This window comes from Pseudopodoces humilis, chromosome 14 (assembly GCF_049639895.1).
Source record: "Pseudopodoces humilis isolate 2021_Gansu_Grassland_sample_001 chromosome 14, ASM4963989v1, whole genome shotgun sequence".
Taxonomy (NCBI): domain Eukaryota; kingdom Metazoa; phylum Chordata; class Aves; order Passeriformes; family Paridae; genus Pseudopodoces; species Pseudopodoces humilis.
In genome coordinates this window covers 18145680-18158231 of record NC_142213.1, presented here as the reverse complement: position 1 = coordinate 18158231, position 12552 = coordinate 18145680, and the positions used below count along the sequence as shown (strand labels likewise).

At 41.5% G+C, this 12552-nt stretch overlaps 1 protein-coding gene across 3 annotated transcripts in view; it reads right to left on the bottom strand.

Annotated features, from left to right (window-relative positions):
* CHST8 (carbohydrate sulfotransferase 8) overlaps positions 1 to 12552 on the bottom strand; it is a 176155-nt gene that overhangs the window by 91070 nt on the left and 72533 nt on the right. The window contains exon 2 of one of the 3 annotated variants that reach the window (XM_088062296.1): positions 773 to 902. The exons of the other annotated variants lie outside the window; for them this stretch is intronic. The gene's annotated coding sequence lies outside the window, so the exon portion shown is untranslated. The remainder of the gene's footprint in view (positions 1 to 772; positions 903 to 12552) is intronic. 3 annotated transcript variants of the gene reach the window in all.

Here is a 12552-nt window from a genome sequence, read left to right as displayed (position 1 = left end):
TGGAGCTGTGCCAGGAGAGGTTTAGGTTGGATCTCAGGAAAAAGTTCTTCTCCCAGAGAGTGCTGGGACACTGAACAGGCTCCACAGGGAATGGGCAGGACCCTGAGGCTGCCAGAGCTCCAGGTTTGGGCACTCCCAGGGATGCCCAGGCTGGGATTGTTGGGGGGTCTGTGCAGGGCCAGGAGTTGGTCTGGATGGCTCTGATGGGTCCCTTCCAGCTCAGCATATTCTGTGATTCTATGAATGTTGTGTGAAACATAGAAAATGCAGCTCCTGACAGACCTGACATTTCCAGGCTTGTTTAAGCACTGATCAGCCTTAGTCAGGCACAGTCAGCTGCCTCAGCTGGGCAAAACACCTACGTGGTGCACTGGGTGCATGCTGCAGTGTCATTTAGAGTAGGTGATTATTTAATATCTATTAATATATATTTTTTATAAAATAATATATTTATTATAGTATCACATCAGTGTAGCTGGTGTAGCTGTCATCATTCTCCCTTTGAGGCTCCTTGGGGGGAGTGGCTGAACTCCAAAGTGTTTTGCAGTGAGAAGGTTCAGAGTTTCATTGATTCCCACAGGGAGCAACCCCCACGAGGCTGAAGGACCAAGCAAGAAGGGAGTGGGGAAGAGAGAAGAGCCACTTCTGTGTTCCCAGGCACAGCACTGACAGCAGCTGCAGTGTCCCTGCTCTCCCAGCCCTGCGGTCACTGCAGGCATGGGCCACACGTTTCTTCTAGAAACAAGTTGGTTTATGTGGAGAAAAGACTTACACAAGTTTTGTACAAGTGTAGGTCCATCCTTCCTCTCCCAGGTGTTGAACCCAGCAGCCAGGATCAGGCAGAAGGAGCAGGAGGGATCTCAGCAAGAATTGCACTCTCTGAATCTTTGTGGGGTTGGCACCTGGGTGAGAAAGCCCAGCAAACGCCTCTGCTCAGGGTGAACTCTCATGCCAGACAGTGTGCAAGAAATTGCAAGACAAAATGACTTAAAAAATGTTCAGACTGCTAGAAAAGCTTCAGCCTGACCAGCCCAGTTTTTCTGTCAATGAAAACACACAAATCTGTAGGAAACAAGGATTTCATTAATGCTGGTGCTCACAAAACTGCTCCTGTTACCTAAGGCCAGGCTGAACAGACCAAGGGACAGAGAGAAAATTGTGTATTCAAGGCAATTATATTGCTTTAATTAAAATGTTATCTTTGGAGATTTTTTTTTAATAAGACATAGGCGCCAGGGATCTTTGAATTTACCTTTGGAATCAAATGATCTCCAGAAAAACATCATTCCCTATATGCAAGGTCTTAACTATGTTTTCTCAGTGATCCCTTAGTGCTGTTCAAGGGAGTGAAATCACAACTATTTTATCAGGTTTTCCAGAATCAAGAATCTAAACTTTTGAATTGATGGCTGCTAATTGTTGTGTACAGCTTAGTTAGTTTTCTTTGATGACAGATATGTGTGCTCTCAGTTCTGAGGTACCACCTCTCACTGATAGTGGGTTCAGTATCAAACCTGTGAAACAGAAATGATTGTGGTGGGAGGAAAATGAGACTTAGAGTAAATATTGGGGAACATTAGACAGCACTTAGATTTATATAATTTTGATTTCTGGGTTGTGCTGCAGAAACATCTACCCAACTAAATAGGCATTTTCCTAAAGTAATTTGTGTTCTCTGTCAAACATTAACATCGGCATTATAAGATAATTTAACTCTTATTTTTGTCAAATTAAGGTGATTCAAATTTTTTTATAGGTAATGCTTTGCAAAATCCTCAGAACAAATGATGTAAGTACTCTATTATGCTAAAAATGTGAGGTTTATAGTAATTATACTATAGATTCAGTCCCTGAAGTTTTGCCATAGTTCCTTCTGTAATACTGCTCTCCTGGGAATTGAATCATTTGGCACCTGATTGCACTAATTACCATTGAACTTTAGAACCTTTAATACAGTGAAAATTCAAATATTTAACGTGCACTGATATTTACAGGATGAAAAGGTGGAATTTACACAGAAATGTGAAATCCAATTTCTTTCTATAATAATGCCAAGAACTTAGAGTTAACCCTTATTAATATTTAGTGCAGCAGTAAATGTAAGCAGCTGTCACTGGAATGTTATGATCATGATCAATGATACCTTGGCCCTAGGTGAATTTCTGTGCTCCTCTTCATTCTCTGTGTAACTCAACATGGGAGGGAAGGGAACATTAATGAACCAGTTTATAAATATGCAAAATGCTTCCCTCCTTCAAGGGCTGTGAAAGGGAGATTATTGTAATGTCTAAATATTGGCAACACTTTCCAACCCTATCAATAGTACAGAGAATTATATTTTACTTCTTAATTCCTAATAAGAATGAAAGCAACACTTCTGATGCTTCGTGGAATGCAAAACTATGAGCTTCCTAATCAGTGTGGTATTTTCAAGTGTGGAGTTTATGTAGGAAATGTGAGATGTGTTTACACCAAGCCTTTTGGTACTCAGCTTCCATCTCCATTGCAAATTTACTTTTTGATGTTTGGAAGGGAAGGGTTATTTTGCTTTATGAGCCTCATTTAGGGGATAGTCTCTAACAGAGGCCAAAGCAGACACTTGGTATCAGGAGGAAAAACAGAGAGGAATTTGGCTTCCTCAATCTGGAGCACAGAGAAAGACATTCCTGAGTGCCTGACCCATAACCAGTGGTTTATGTAAAATTCTTCTGGCCAATTTTAGTTATTTTATCAACAAAATAGTTTTTTATTCTCTTTTCTGAATGGTCCAGGTCTCTTAATTCTCCCTAAAAGCAATCTAAATACCTTTGTCTATGATGAACACATCTTTGGCAATTGATTCTTTCTCCAGCACACCAACACCAACTTCTGAGTTCTTTTTGAAGTCACTAAGTATATTACTAGGGATGACATCTGTCTTAGTGATTTTCTTGTTTAATCATCTGGATTAGCTATTTGCAGGAGGTTTCACTACCACAGTTTTTTCCAAACTTCACCTCTGTTTGTACTTGGCATTGTCCTTGTTCTATTGACTCACTGGAATGGCCCTGGATCTTTTCTGTGTATTGCATGGCTCATTTCAGTGGGTCATCATTTGCTTACAAAACAAGCCAAACAATATATATTTATTATATATATAGCCTCAGTAATTTGTGAGGATGTGTTTGACACAAAAACCCAAACTTGTCTTTTCCCAGAATTGCTGCCATCAGCATTACCTCTAGGTAAAACCATGAAAACTTGATTTTTTTTCTCCTCATAAAAAATTTATTTGGCATTAATACTAGGATAATTTTCCCAAATACCCCTCTGAAGCTAATTCAGGTATTTGCATATCTAATAACTGCTGAGCCATTCTAATGACCTGAGTATTTTCGATGGCTGCATCATTTGAAAATTTGCCAAGCCTTGGAAATACAGAGGGAGGGCTCCTCAATTTCTGCAGCCTCAGTGGGGACAGTCACCCTGAGAGAACTTCAGTTCCCTGCCTCCACACAAAGACAAGGGATCCTTTTTACCTCAGAGAGGTAAAAGAAGGTGTCCTGCAGGTTGCCAGGAATTTGGTCATTGTGCTGTGACCATGAGGATCAGATTGGAACAGAACTTTTACAGCAGGAATTAGAGAAAAAATGATATTGTGTATGATCTAAATGTGTGCTGGTTAGTGATGCCTTCTGTCTCCCTGAACAAGCAATCCAAATGAAAGCTGGTCACAAGATGCCAGCAATCCTTAACTCAAAACTCATGAACCCGAGAGAGAACCTGCTACAAGACCTGGACAGCACTCCAGGTTCTGGGTACAGCTCAGCCAGACCCTCCCCTGGGGAAAAGTCCTTTCCCTGGGCATGAGCTGAGTGAGAATATCTTTATTTCAACATCCCAAATACATGTAAGTGTGTGCTGATGTGCCATAGGTGCTGCAGACCCAGTGCTGCTTGTGGAATCAATCTTCAGGAGAAAAGCCAGCAGAAAACTGATGGGATTTAATGAGTGAGGCTGTGAAACTGTCTACAGTGCACAAACAGCCTTACCCCAATCACTTCTTCACCAAAAATGCTCACAAATACGCTTTTCCCACATTCCAAATAATAGTATACATTCACACAAAGACTAAGGAAATCAAGCATTAAAAGTCCTTCAGCTGCCAAGGGAATTTTTTTTCAAAAAATCAGTTTCTTAAGAAATATTTGTGTTGTTTCACAGAAAAAATAAAATAAAAAGAATTAGTTGAACAGCTAATCAAACAAGTGTCCTGCAGCAGAATGTGCAGTGGTGAGGCTTTAGGAGAGCCAGAGTACCACGAGGTGCTGGCACTCTCACCAGCAGTAGCACCACCATGCTTCCTGCTCTTCTTAATCTGGAATTTTTGCAGGACTTCTGTTTTTAGCACTAATGATAAGGAGCAAAATGCTAAATCACAGGCATTTTTTAATGTATATAAGGTTCAAATCCAGCATTTAAGCATGGTAACTGTGCATTACTGACTTCCTGCTGTCTCCTGACAAACTGGAGCACCTGCCTACAGTTACTCATGCATTTGATGCTCTGTCACTTTGTTCTCCTTTGGCTTCCCCAAGCTAGATTAATTGGATGGTTCTGAAGCATTTGGGGAGTATTTTGGCTTTTGAAAATGTTCTCCTTTTCAGGCTGCATTCCAACCTTTTCTCCCCTGCTTAATGACCCATTCAAAAAAATTACCAATGAATTTCTTAGACTAGATTTACATAAGATCATTAGAGTATTCCAACTCCTTTACTTTAAAATATTCATGGCAGTCTCACATTGTTGGCTTCACAAAACCAATTTCAGGCAAACCTCCCATCAACTTCACTGAAGGACAGCAGGGTAGAGCTTTAATTGTCAAAAACTTGCAAGCTTCAGCTTCAGTGGCTGTTCTTCACCTCAAGCACCAATTCTGACATTCTGCTCACTCTGTGGAGTTGGGGAGGGGCAGGTTAGATACTTTTTACTGTCCCCCATTTTTGAGAAAAAATTACCAGAACTTGGTGACTTAAATCTCAGCCTATGAAGACTTTTCTGTTTATCTCCTCAATCTGCAGCTTGAAAAGTAAAGCATCGAATTAAAAATTCTGTGCAAATCTGTGCCTTGCTGGTCTATTTATCCACTTGCTTTGTACACTTTTAGAATGGAAAGTGATGCTGTCCTGTGAAAGGATGACTTGGTTTGTCCACAGAGACTGTAGGAAATGTTTATGTGGGGAAGTTCTGCTCAGCACTGGTTCAGTGTCTCAGGGGAGCAGTGGAGACATCACCTTGCTCTGCAGGGTGGCAGCGAGGGAAGCTCAACACCTGGGTTTGGAGGGCTCACTCAGGGCTCACAGCAGCAGAGCAGGAGAATTTGAATTCTCTGCTTTTGGCAAAAAAACTTTGTGTCGGGCCCCTGTACCCTACAGAGAGGGAGCCTGCAGCAGCTGCCTGTGGTGGAAAAGCTGCTGTGGGCATCCCTGTGGATGAGCACCTGATTCTGGCCCTGCTTTAGGAGCCCTGCTCAGCAGCACATCGAGCCTCCAGCTCCCTCCTTCCACTTCAGCTGCTCCTGCTGTTTGTGCCCAGGGAGTCCAGATCCAGAAATGCCTTGCTTAATATTGTCCAGTCCTTCCTATTCCACTGTTCCTGGCTTCATGAACAATCCAAGATGGAAGGAAAAGTCTCCAGAGAACAGTATGATGTAAAATGTCCCACCACCTTAAAAATTTATTGCTGAAGAAACTGTGCTTGCATATATTTTTAAAATGGAAATGAATAATTTAAGGCTGTTTAAAATATATGAATGTAACTTTAATTAATCTGGTTTTTGTGTACATTGCTTAGCAAATAAAATATGTCTCAAGGGGCTCTGTTTTGTTAACAATACTCACTTCCCCTTTCCTTTTTCACTACCCCAGAAGCAATTTTAGAGGAGCTTTTCATAACATTTCCATAAAGCTGAAGCCTTCCCTTCTTCCTGCCCCATCCCTGTGCATTTCCAAGCACTTTGGCAGTGCTGGCTGTGAAGGAGGGACATGGCAGCTCAGGAGGGCACCCAGCCAGGTGTGGCTGTCCCCAGCTGACTGGGGGTCACTTAATGCACAAACTGGGAGCACTGGGGGAGGGCAGTGCCCAAAAGGGTCTCCTCAAGCTCTGCTGGATGAATGCAAAATGGGCAGGTTTGGAAATGATGCAAATATCTGTTTGTGGCTTTTTCTAGGGAAGTGTGCTGCATACTCCATCCTAGGTAGTCAACAAAACATATTTTAATGTGTTTGGTAATGAATAACACCTTGATAAGAGATTGGTCAGTCTTCTCAACCCCCTGTCTGGTTTTTAAGGGTGTGAATATTCAGGCTGAACTTGTCTTACAAGGTCACTTGAGTGTAGGTGCTGCTCTCAAACTCAACAGTTTCCTCTCTACAGAAAGAATTAAACAGCATTTGAGTCAGAATGTGTGGCTGACAGAGATGTGCAAAATTCAGGCTGAACCTTCTGTTGTATTTAATTTGGTACCAGGATAGGCTCTTAGTTATTCCAAATGATTGCCACACTTGTGAGGCCAGAGAGCCTTCTGGCTGTCTCTCCTCCTAAAGTTGTCATTTGGGGTCAAATAAAAACCTGGGTTTTCCAGTGTTTGTGGTAAGTGAAAGCAGCAGCTTACCTACCCCAGTTCTATCTCCTGAGGTAATTAAAATTAGGAAAAACCTTGGCTAAAAACTTCAAACTCATCTAAGGTGTAAAAGCTGATAATTGATTTGTCCTGACAGAAACTCTGGGGAGGCCCAGCATTACCTGTTTGCCTCAAGATTATGGATTTCAGCACTTCACCTCTGCTGTGTTTCTGAGCAGAGCTTGTGAGCTCTGGAGGGGCTGGCAGGGCAGGCAGGGCAGGAGAGGAAGGGTGGGAGCCCTGGTGCTGCAGCAGTCAAGGACAGAGCCCACTTTTGTTCCTCTCCCTGGAAACCTTGAGCTCAGTCCTATCTGTGGTTCCTCTTCACCACTCTCATTTTTCTGTGTGAGTGGAGAGCAGCAGGATGAAAATGCTGTTTTAAGCTTTTGATAAATTGCTCTGTTTCTCCTCTCCTTGGATTAAGCAGTGAGATGAATTCAGCTCTCTCAAAGACAGCCCCAAACTGAGAGGTGTCTGTTCCATTTTATCCCAGAAACTCAAAGGTGGGGGTATTTTCATATACCCTAAAATTTAATTTTCCATCTGCCTGGTATTTGGGCTCATCTCTATTCTTGTTTTAAGGACATCATTCAAGAACCTTCACATTTTGCACATTGCAACTTTTTTTGGAACCAGGTAGAAGAGGTAGGGTAGGAAAATGCTGGAGGTGTCACCAAGGAGTCGAAATCCTAAATTTAATGAATTAGCCTACTCTTGACCATGATAATGTTTCTGCTTTATAGTTTATTAAAGGTAACATTTGGGCCTTAGAAACTAATTCTGGTAATTTCTGAAGTACTGCTATTTAGCTGCATATTTTTGATAGTATCTGCTGAATAAAGCTATTGGATCAGCTGAGTGCAAGAGTCACTGTAAATGACTGTACAAGAGGTATTTTTGCTGCCATCTGCATATAACCTGGTATTAAGGTGAAAGCAAAAATAGTCTTATCTATAGATCACTAGGTTGGAAATTATTAACTGTCAATCATGTGTCCCAGGCTGATGCTCAGACACTCCACCTTCTCTTCCTGCTTGCACAAAATCTCACTTGTTACTCATTTATTCAGCATTTGGATTTTAGCAAATACATGTGTCTAAAAGGTAAACACAGAACACAGAGATTTTTACAGATGACACAGGGCAGGCAAATGGTCTTGGCTAACAGAGCATGCCTGACTGACACTGCATGTCTGACATGAAACCATATGGTAGGACTGCTGCGTTTTTTTCTGAATAAATAAATAATCTCCTTTCAGAAACAATATTTTCTAGCATCAAGCCAGAAGGAACATTTTGTTATAAAGCTGGTTAACTTGTACAACGTGTCCTGCACTCTGAAAAACTCACAACCAATTCTTTGTATCAAACTGGGTTTGACAATGGCAACTATTTGGCATTATTTGATAGTTTACCCTTTTTAATATTAGAAGTTACTTAGAGAACTTAAACAGTGAGCTACTAAAAGACAAACATCCACCTGGGAGCATAGTGAAAAAACCAAAATGATGCATTTATAATATTATTTAATAAAAATTAATTCTAAGCCAAGTGTGACAAACAATTGCCAAGATCTCATCCAGCCATGTAGCACTGACTTGTAAACTATAATCACATCTGTTTTATTAGTATTTGTAATAACTATGCTTGTGATAAACGATCACATCAAATTTTAATAGCTTGCCTAATGTTCACAAGAACAATTGCATAATGAGATTACCTTCTCTTAAATTTATTGTGTGAAAATGTTGCATGCAGCATGTGACCAAAAGCCAGCTCCTGGCAGAACAACTTTCTAAACAAATATTCACAGAAAAATTTCCCTGGTGAAGAGGTAGGGACCATGAGCAAGATGTATTCCAGCACACTTCCAGGCAGGAGCTTATTTAGAGGTTATGTACTACAACTCAGTTTACATGGTCTTTATCAAAAACAGAGTAAATCAATAGCAATTTCAAACCTGAGTAACAAAAAAAGTGATGACTCCTGATCTTCTGTGTACTCAAAGCTCCCTTCTTGCACTGTCAGAAACTTTTTGCCTTATATATTCTGTCTATACCATTAATTCTTCCATTTTTAAAAATGAAATCATACCTGAAATATATCACAGGACCAAAAATCATACCTGAAATAAATCACAGGACCAAAAATCATACTTGAAATAAATCACAGGACCAAAAATCATACCTGAAATATATCACAGGACCAAAAATCACACCTGAAATATATCACAGGACCAAAAATCATACTTGAAATATATCACAGGACCAAAAATCATACCTGAAATATATCACAGGACCAAAAATCATACCTGAAATAAATCACAGGACCATGTTTTCAGGGAAATCCTGAATTTGCTAAGTCTTTCATGTATCTTTAACGAAAGTAGGATGGGAATCTCTCTTATGAAGTGAGGTTCCACCTGCACTGAGCACAGAGGCTGGGATTGCACAGGACACACTGGAATGTCAGGATGGCTTTAGAAAATGTGCTTGTCACCATGTACTGGCCAGTGAGACCTTCATGTGCATTTTACTTCCAAATAATACAGGATTCACTTACTCTGGGTGTTTGATTTTCTGTAACATACAAAATTTGTAACCCCATTTTTTAACTATTTCAAACTTAATTCTTTCTGGGCCATTTCAGCCCTTGTCAGAGTCTCTGATAATGGGAAGGAAGGCCCTTTTGGAGCTGTGCAAGAGCCAGGCTGTGCCTCAGGTGAGACCTTCCCTAGCACACATCCTGCCCCACCCTTGCAGAGAAAATGGGCAGGGACAGCTCTGTGCACTTCATGAGGCAGGTTCTGATCCCCAGTTTCTATCTGGTTATTCATGCTGGTCTTAAAAAAGATTACAATCTGGTGCTTGATCTACACCATGCAGCACCAGAAGCTGAATTACCCCATAATCTGGGTCCTGCTATTTTTGTCACAGAGAATCTGTACAAATGATGTGTTTTTAGTTTGGCAATTCAGCCCTGTGTTATTTAGGGGCTGCAGTAATACTATGACAAAGTACAGGAACAAAGATCAACAGCTGATGCTTGAACTGTGCAGTGAACCCACTTTCTCTAATCCTGGAAATCTGTGCTTCTTTATGGTGCTACATTCAGAAAAGCCAGTCAAACAGGACTCAGGCTGAAAAATAAATGCTCAGGTAGAAGTAAAAGGAAATCATCCTGAGTTTCCTGGGCTTCCAAAGCAATACTCTAAAATCCTGGGAAACAGTCAGTGTTACATCTTTTCTGGTGTTGGTCAAATACAACATAAAATATAATATTTATTATATGGATTCTTCAAACATATACCTATGTGAGGGGAAACACATTATATATATACACACATATATATACACATTATATATATATACACATATACATTAAGGTGAGGGGAAAACTGTTAAGCTGCACTGTAGCAAGAAGGATTCCTTCAATGAGCAAAGGGAGCCAGAGCAGGAAATTCAGGACAGCAAATACCAGTTCTTGCCTGTGAGTAGGGCACTGCCACCCAGCCCCTGTCCAGGACACTGCCCCAAGTCTGTGGTGGCACCTGAGCAAATGAAGGAGGCTGTGATTTATCCACCTGCTGATCAAATCCACCCAGCTCTGATGAATTAAGGGACAAAAGACCCCTTGCTCTTTCTCTAGAGTTTGATTTGTGAATGTGTGTGTGCACATACAAATTACAGACACACAAATACACACGTGGCACTCACACTCATGGATTAATATGTTGCAGTAAATTGCATAGCCTGCTGGTAAGTCTGTTTACCATCGATTTCCCTGAGGCCCCACTCATCTCTGGAGGACTTATTTTTACTTTCCAAACCACTGAACTGCTCTGACTAACCAACCTCATTTAAATTAATCTGACAGATGTGAAAATTTCTTGCTTTTTGCGGCCCCAAACCCAGCTCAGTTGTGCCAGAGCAGCTTATTTTTCCATTTAAAATGCTATGAAAAGACCCACTGATATCCTAGAGCAGGGCAAGCTGGCAGACCTGACGTCCTTGGGGTGTTCCCTTTGGTCTCCTGGACTGAGCCCAGTAAAAGGCCAGGCTTGCTCTTTCACCTCAGCTCCAGCCTGGCACATGGATGGCCAAGACAGGAGCGTTCTCTGTAGATTAATGCATCAGCAAGCAGCCTGAGCTGCCAGTTTTGGGGCACAACAGAGTAATTTATAATTTCTGGCCCTGCTGCTCTGGCTGTTGGGGGAGTGCAGAGATATTCCAAGGCTGGGGTGACTTTTCAGATGGAGTGGTCAGATGGAAAAGGACCAGATGTACTGGTGGGGAATACTGGAGGCTTAAAAAAACATAGAACTCTGGAAGAAATAAAATACTGCTCTGGAAGAGTTAGAAAAGAGAAGGTACACAGAAAACATCAGAAGGGGGAAGCAATGGCCTGATATCAGTAGGTTGAAATCTGTAGTGGTTTACATGCTCATTTGACAAGGCTGTCCCTGTGGCAGGGCTTGCCCTGGAGGAGGGAAACTTCTGTTGCTAGCAGCCAAGGAAGTTCCTACTTGCTCTTGTCTTCAGCTGAGCGATGCCAGAAATGCCAGAATTAAATTCTGTTGCATTACTTATCAAGCAGCCTCGTACTGGGAGTGCTGGTCCTGTGCCAGGTGGCACCAGCTCTGCTTCCTTTGGGAAGGGATGAGAAATGATTGATCAGCACTGAAAGCCTTTCCCTGCACTTCAGGATTGCTTGGTACATCTTTGGGAGTGCAGTCCTGCTAACTGAGCCACCTCATGCTTGTTTGTACACGAATTCAGAGTGCCTAAACCAAATACTTAATATTTCTGGGTTCTGGCACTCTCCACTGATGGACTGAGGGAGGTTTGTGATGCACCAGCATCAGGACTAAAACGAAGAGAAAGCATGCTACCAGCACCATCATCAATCATTGATGAAGATTTTGTCTAATTGACTATTCTGTTTGTTTCTGATCTGAGTTTTTCTGTGTCCCAAGTTTGGACTGGCTCACCTCCCACTTAGAGGTGCAAAGAAATTGTTTTCAGTGAGAGCAGAGGGTCATATGTGAGCACCTTTCAACAAGGAGATCAAAATGCAAATCTCTGTCACCACCACTGTCCCTTTACTAGCAGCAATGGCACTGGCTCAACAGAACACACACCTGTTAAACAAAAAAATTGCCTCTTCCCCTTCCCCAGCTATATTTTTAATCTGCTGTATCACTTAATTTGTGGGGAAAACAAAAAGAGAGTTAAAAAAGCAGCCCAACTAGAGATTCAGAGGACAGTTTTAAGGAATAGTTCCAAATTTAGCAGCTAAATGACAAGATCTCACAAGGCAGTGCTGGAACTGCAGGGCCATGGTGCTCATCTTCACGTCCTCCTCAGCTTCAGAGAAGACCAGATGCAAAATAATCTGGTTCTCATCAACAAATAGTTCATGATGGAGAATTTCTGGTGTTATCTACCCACATGGTTCAAGAAAATATTGTATAATCTGAAAATAGTTGAAGTTAATAAAACCCCAGGAGCACAAGATGGCTTTGTGCTGGCAGTACAAAACTGGAATTGTGGGGCTCTTGACACTCTTTCTTGACAAATCCCACAGATTTTCTGTATAAAGTGACCAGATGAGTTTTTTTTTCCTTCATTGGTAATGTGGGGACACTCACAACATGTTTGGAGGCTTAATTAGTATTTGCAAATCACTTTGAGCCTCTCAGATTGGAAGTGTTATTAGCACATAGTACTGATATTAATTATTAAAAGAGAATTGGGCTCTGTTGGCCCCTGCTGGCACCTGCAAACCCAGGGATTTTGGGAGGTTCTTCCCTAAAATAAATTTTGTTTGACAGAGCAGGAAGTTTGAAAGTTGATTGTTTGACCAGGATGGGCTTTGGAGAAATATCCATGG